This window comes from Chrysochloris asiatica, unplaced genomic scaffold (genome assembly GCF_000296735.1).
Source record: "Chrysochloris asiatica unplaced genomic scaffold, ChrAsi1.0 scaffold00271, whole genome shotgun sequence".
NCBI lineage: Eukaryota > Metazoa > Chordata > Mammalia > Afrosoricida > Chrysochloridae > Chrysochloris > Chrysochloris asiatica.
Window position 1 is genome coordinate 3,099,358 of NW_006408789.1, and position 8,019 is coordinate 3,107,376.

Genomic DNA, 8,019 nt, shown 5'->3' on the forward strand with positions numbered 1-8,019 from the left:
TTAAATAGCATTGTTTCTCAAAGACAATTAACTTTAATAGTGTCTGTAAGTAGATACTCTTTAATGCAATGTGACAGGAAAAAGGAGAAGAGGAAGGAGAGAGGGACAGGAAAGAAAGAGAGGGGGAAAAGGTCAGCAAATTACCAAGTCATAAGTTGGTTTTTAATAAGTAACTAGAAGTTTTCATACAGCCAAGTGAGATTTTAAGAGTGTTAAATTAAATTTGTAGAAATGCTATTTAAAAAAAACAAAAAACACTTTTATGTCATCCTTAATGTTTAATGTGAATATAAAGCAAAGTGTATGTTTTTATTGTTTTGTTTTTTATTGTTTTATCTAGACTTAATATTGGAAGTAAAAACTACTTTGTATCTCTCAAATTAGAGAAATGAGAGCAGAAATATGATGTATTGAATCACCTGGCTGGACTGCTGCCTTCTTCGTCCTAAGTTATGAATCAATCAACATGAATGTCTTAGAAACATTGTTTAGTGTATGAAATATGAAATTAAAGCAAAAAGCGGGGCGATTGCTTTGGTTGTAATTGTTTTCATTGTTGTTTTGTTTTGTTGATCATGAAATAAAATTAAACTAATGTCAATTATGGCGTACAGTTTATGTAATGTATTGAAGTAAGAAGCAAGAAGATAAGAAATTTTCAAACACAGATATAAATTAAGAAAACACTTTAGGTAAAAAAAAAAGTTCTATTATTAAGGGTTTTTAACTTGCAAAAATTAATTGAATCAGAAAAGTTCTCCTTTATCCTTTGGTATCTTAACCCATAGTAGACCACCATTCTTTGTAAAATAGAAGACTGAACTAGAAACTCTATTTTGTATAAAATGTAGACTAGAAAAGACGGTAGCATCATAAATAAATGGGGATTTTCAGTAAATTCATGCAAATAGAGGCATTGTAAGTTACTTGTTACAGATATGAACTTACGCAATAACAAGAAGGAAAATAATGGAAACCCTGGCACACGTGAAGAACGTCATCACCATTGTCTCGAAGCTGGAATGGGTCTGAGTTATGCTGTGTATATTGTCACCGAAAGTAAAGCAGTAATAGTAAAATTAATTTTGATTCATACTCTGCTGTTGTTGTTAAGTGTCGTCAAGTGATCTCCGATGCACAGTGACCCTATTTATGTTTTTCTGAGGAGCGACTAGTGGATTTGAACCACTGACTTGCAGTCCAGTGCTTATCCTACAGCACCACACCAGGGCTCCATATGTCCACCTAAATGATTCCAGATTCATCTAATTAACTTATTTATGAAATAAACCTTTTAAATACAGGCCAGCTAAAACTAGAGGAAAGTTTAAATGAATGCCTAGCAAATCTATAACAGGGAAGAAGAATGCTTTTCAAGAGTCAAATGGAGGGTAGACATTATTAAGAAAAATATTAATAACATTGATGAAACTATTTAAAATTTTCTAAAGTTCTCTTTGTCAGAAAATCTATGCAGTTTAAAAGCAAGTGAAAAAAGAGAATGATACCTACATGGCAAAGAAATGACCAACAAATTCATATAAATAGATTTTAAAGACTCTAAGTTCTAAATGGAGTCCTGGTGTGGCGCTGCAGGATAAAGCACAAGGTCTGTGGTTCAAACTCACCAGCCACTCCTCAAAAACCCTATAAAGGGTCGCTATAAGTTGGAACCGCCTTGACAGCACTTAACAACAAGTTCTATATACACAAATGAGATCTCATAGGGCATTCCATATCAAACAATGACCAGCTGACCAAACAAGGGCATTCCTGCTTTGGGGTGAGAGGGTTGTGATGAAGGGCTAAAGTAGAAGACTTGCCAGCAGCAATACCTTCAGAGATAAAGAAAGGAAAGACATTATGAAGCTATCAGAGAACTGAAGCAAAAATGCTGACGCAGCCTCTTGAGAAATTCCCATGACTCATGGTGGTTTATATACTTTCATGACTACATCACCTGAAAGGACTTAATAACCAAGCCAGTTCTAGGAGGAGATCATTAAAATTCGACCTTTGACACTGGGACAGTTCTGCCCTGGTCCAGAAAAGCAGGGTCTCTGCAGAGTCCCCTGGTTCTTGGAGACCCCATGCGTCAGAAGAATGGCTGTTAAGTGCTGTGAAGCAGGCTTTGACCCATAGCGACCCTGAAAAGGGCTTCTGACACTGGAAAGCTTTGCAGGAGCAGAAAGTCTCATCTGTCTCCCACAGAGCGGCTGGTGGGCTCAAACCATTGACTCTGTGATTTGCAGTCCAGTGCTTATCCTTTAGAGCCACCATGCTCCCTAAAATATACTAGTTTCTCAATAAATAGATCCTTTGTAAAAGGATCTATTTATTGAGAAACTATTAACCAGGATCTTAAAGGAAGTGGAGAAGAGACCAATATACAGTTGGACAGTTTATCAACAGTTTAAGGAATGAGAATAAAAAAACTACTGAAGAGTTCTACAAAACACAAAATAACTACCTGATGACTTGCAAATATGAACAAACTCAGGGAAATTGTGGAGGAAAGTTTGTTTCTGTTTCTTTCAAATTCATGTTCTACAAGTAAGTCTTAGTCAGCTAGTCACACCATGTGAGGGTCAAAATGCACAGAAATCATGTGACGTTTTGGGTCAGAGGAACCAGGAAAAGGAATCTTTGAGTGTTGGAGGAACCCTGTTTGCTAGGCTGCTAACAGAAAGGGCTGCTGTTTCAACCCACCCATCAGTTCCTTAAGAGAGCTATCTAGAGAGCTGCACCCATAAATATCACCACCCCCTCGAAAGAACAACCAAACTCATTGCTGCCAAGTAGATTCTAACTCACAGTGACTCTTACGACAGAATTGAACTTCCCCATAGGTTTTCCAAGACTGTAAATATTTGCAGGAAAAGACAACCTCCCACAGAGCACCTGGTGGGTTTGAACTGCTGACATTGTGGTAAACAGACCAATGCTTATCCCACTATATCACCAGGGCTCCTTATAAAGATTGTTGTTATTGTTAAAGTGCTGTCGAGTCAGTTTCAACTCATAGTGACCCTGTAAGGTTTTCCCAGGAGTGGCCGCAGTGAGCTTGAACCGCCAACCTCGCAGTTCATACCAACTTTGCAGTCTAGTGCATTTACAGTCTAGAAGTGTATGAGGCAGTCATACTTCTTCACAAGGGATCACCTTGAGTTAGCATCAACAATTCCATGGCATTCAACAACTAAAGCAGTAGTTGGAAAGTCACAGAAGAAGAGAATCAAAAAAGGGAATACATTAGTTCTGTATACGAATGTACACAGATCTAGACTAAACTCTGATCTGCACATGCATGGTGGTGTTATGAGGTGTCACAGAGGTGGTTCTGACTCACAGCAACCCCATGCACAACAGAATGCAGCACTGCCTGGTCCTGCCCCATCCTCACAAGTGTTGCTACATCTGAGTCCATTGCCGATACCACCATGACAGTCCATCTATTGAGGGTCTTCCTCTTTTTCACTGACCCTCAATGTTACCAAGCATGATGTCCTTCTCCAGGGACTGGTCCCTCCTGATAAACATGTCTAAAGTAAGAGAGATGATGTCTTGTATCTTGGATTCTAAGGAGCATTCTGACTGTATTTCTTCTGGCAGTCCATGGTACTTTCAATACTCTTCTCCAACACCATAATCCAAATGCCTCTACTCTTCTGCAGTCTTCCTTATTAATTGTCCAACGTTCACATGCATATGAGGCAATTGAAAATACCACGGTCTGGGTATCTTCAAATTTCTATATTTGCTCTTCAACCCTTTGAAGAGGTCTTGTGCAGCAGATTTGCCTAATGCAATACTTGTTTGACTTCTTGACTGCTGCTTGCATAGTGTTGGTGGTTGATCCAAGCACAATCATATTTAGTTGTGTCTGTGACTTCAGATCAGCTTGGACTTCCTCCTCCAGTACCATCAGCTCCTGATCATAAGCTGTCTCTTGAAATGGTTGAGAAAGTTATTCACAATGAATAAGTTATTGGTCTTGCAGATCATGAGATCTCCAGTGTAATTTCTATCACTAAGGTTATATCGTCCAACTACTGATCCTTCCTCTGTGCGTCCAACCTTCATATTTCAATCACCAATAAATATCAATGCATCTTGATTGCATGCTTGATTAATTTCAAACTGAAGAAGTTGGTAGAGTTCTTCAATTTCATCATCACTGGCTTTAATGATCAGTGCATAAATTTGATTAACAGTGGTATTAACTGGTCTTCCTTGTAGGTGTATGGATTTTACCCTATCACAGACAGCATTGTACTTCAAGATAGGTTTTGAAATGTTCTTTTTGATGATGAATGCAACACTATTCCTATTGAATACATGTTGGAGTATCTTTCTTGAAATTCTAAGTTACAATTCAGTGTCCAGAGTCTAGAGTACAACCTGTGTGGACCCGTGACCTGTGTGGACTTCTTTCCTTTGAGGGGTTCTTTGATTTTCTAATCCATGTATGAGATCAACCAGATGTTCAAGGTCCTCCATAAGTTTTATCTATGGGGTGTGCTGGTCTTAATTATTGGTTCCCACTTTCCTGAGGACAGCCTGGCAATGAGATCACTTCTGCAGACTGGGTTGTATTTCTTCACTTATCACATGAAATTGAACCACTAAAATAGGGCTAACATGCAGATTTTGGGTGATTCTTATTCAGAATGAAAAATGTTTCTGTGCCCTAATTGGACAATAAACAAATCTATAAATATTTCTTCTTGGCCCATTTTAAATCTTCATAAGAAGATCACTAATCTCACATGTGCCAATGAATTTGATAAAACCTTTTAAATCAAAAATTGTTTCCAGGAAAAGACTGCAAACAGTTTTGCTCAGGGCCTCACACAGTCTAGGGGTGTCCCTGTGCTGGAATAATGTGAGGAAACATCCGAAATTTGACTAATTTGATTTGGAAAATTAGCAGTAAGTACTTTATGGTGGTAAAACACTTGGCATCTCTGATCCTTGTGGTACAGACATTGTGTTACACTGAAGAGCTGTGACTATCAGTAGTTATAGCTTTAGAATGACTTCAGGGATGAAACCATGCAAGAAAAATGTATTCAATTGGATCTCATTTTCAGCCTTGTTGTTGTTGTTGGGTACCACTGAGTCAGTACCAACTCATAACAACCCTATGCACAATAGAACATAACATTGTCCGATCCTGGGCCAACCTCACAATCGTTGCTATATCTGAGCCCATCGCTGTTGCCACTGTGCCAATTCATTTCATTGGGGGTGGGGGGGTGTCTTCCTCTTTTCCTCCAATCCTCCATTTTGCCAAACATGATATCCTTCTCCAGTGACTGGACCCTCCTGACAATATGTCCGTAGTATGAAAGATGAAGTGTGACCATCCTGGCTTCCAAGAAGCACTCTGCCTGCAGTTTTTCTAAAACAGATTTGTTCTTTTGGCAGTTCAGAGCACTTTCAATATTCTCCTCCAACACCATAACTTAAATGTATCAACTCTTCTAGGGTCTTCCTTATTCACTATCCAACTTGCACATACATATGAGGTTACAAAGTAAAAGCAACCATGTAAATATATTAGTGTCCATGGTGGGTCTTCTAAGATACTTTGGGGAAATTATGGACCCAAGTCCCAAGTTGACTACCCAGTGGGGAAATAGAATTCTGGAATTAGCATATGTCACTGCAACCAGAAATCCTTTGTGCGTGTCTATGCTTTGAGACTACAGAAAGCCAATTCCAGAAATAGACACCTTTTTGTGAATTGTGGGACTCCATAATTAAAGAGGATCGTAGAAGAATTGATGCCTTTGAGTTGTGGTGTTGGAGGAGAATACTGAGGGTGCCATGGACTGCCAAAAGAACCAATAGATCTGTTTTGGAAGAAGTGCAGCCAGAGTGCTCCTTGGAGGCCAGGATGGCTAAGCTTCGTCTCTCCTACTTTGGACATGTAGTCCGGAGGAAACAATCGTTGGAGAAGGATGTCATGCTGGGTAGGGTGGAGGGTCAGAGAAAAAGAGGAAGACCTCCAATGAGATGGATCGGCCAGGTGGCATCATTGATGGACTCGGGGGTGGCAGCGGTGGTGAGGTTGGCCCAGGATCGAGCATTGTTTTGTTCTGCTGTGCATGGGGTCGCTATGAGTCGGTTCTGACTCGATGGCACCTGACAACAACAACAATAATTAAAGAAGGACTTTATTGACAAAGATTTTATCAGGTAAGACCTTGCTTCGGCTAGAAACTTTTTTGTTACTTGCTGTTGAGTTGACTTCAACTCACAGAAACCTTATGAGTAACAGAAGGAAATGTTGCTTCCTTTTGTACCAACTTTATGTTAGTGATATGTTTGAGTCTAATTGAGTTAGTATGATTAAGCTAAAGTTAAAACAAGAGTGTTGACTATAATAGGGGCAAGAGAAATAGGGCATGGATGTTCTTGAATAACAGAAACCAAGCAGTCAGATCTTCACGGAATCTGACAGTGGAAGTCTGTGGCTATGATGGGAGTAGTCTAAAATGATGGTTCAAAGATGAAGAGCAAACAGAAAATAAGCTAACAAGTGTGTATCAAAGAATTCCTGTTCTTTCCATATGCTTTCATAAGATCAATGAGGAGAAAAAATCACAAGAGACAAATTCGGGAATTCACTGGTGAAAATGAAAAATGTCATTGAGCCAGCGCTGAACTGCTAACCACAAGATCAGCAGTTCAAACCCATCAGGCACCCTTGGAAACCCTATACAGGGTCACTAGGAGTTGGAAGGAGTCATGGTGTGGTGCTGTGGGTTAATGTGCTGGACTGCAAAGTCTGTTTGAACTTCAAGGTTGGTGGTTCAAGCTCACCAACTGCTCCTGGGAAACCCTGTACTGGGTCGCTAGGGGTCAGTACCAACTCGATGACACTTCACAACAACAACATGAGTTGGAATGATGTGACAACACACAACAACAACAACTAGAAAACTTCATCTGCATTGAAAGTAAGGAAAACGTGCAACTTCTATTAAGAATCTAGAAAGAAGAACCAGAAGATGTGGTAGAATTTTTATGAAATTAACACCAAGAACAACATGTACGCTTTAGTTCAGGAAGACAATGTGATAACATGGAGTTCAATACTTCAGTGAACACTGAGAGGTAAGATATGCATTGGTTATGAGAAAGATTGAACCCCAACTCATTAACCACACACACAGGTGTGACAGAAGTCAAGGGGAAATCACTTAGCAGTGCCAGGTTTTCCTCTGACAGGTTTTCTATCAAGAGCTGTCAAGGCAGAAGACAAGTTTTCATCGAAACTTCAGAGAAATACGTATACAATTTGCTCTGCTAAAAGATGCCAAGTACCTTTTACACAACTGGTAGACAGACAAATCATATCAATACAGCTCAGAAGTCAAAAGTCCTTTAGTTCATTTGAGGTTTTTTTCCTGGTACATCCATGCTTTGAAGCAATCAGGAATAAACTTGCTCAAATTAAAAATGCTCAATTCAATAAGACCAGTGTGTTCTGGTTGCGCCCCCCTTCGCACCCACCAAGAAGATTTAATGTAATTGTAGGACTACCTCATTTGTTTTCCTTCCTTCAGGGAATCATATTCTGGCTCTGTTGCTGGTACTGTAATATATGACAAGAGTTGCTTTATATATTTTGTCTATTTTTATAGTTTGGTTATCGCCACAGGGTAGATCTTATCCCTCTCACTCCACTGTGACCGCAGGTGGAAGATTCTCTAAGACAGTAGTAAATAAAATAAAAATAAACTATTACCACTGGGGCAAAGCTATCAACAATATTAAAAGACAGATTATGAGCTGTGAGTATTATTTGCCATATATATGCATGTCAATAAGTTACTAGCTTTGTTGTTGTTGTCAGGTGTCATCGAGTCAGTGCTGACAAATAGCGACCTTATACACAGCAAAACGAAACACTGCTCAATCCTGGCCCAACCTCACTATTGTTGCCACACTTGAGTCCATCGATGCTGCCACTGTGCCAACCCATCTCGCGGGGGGTCTTCCTCTTTT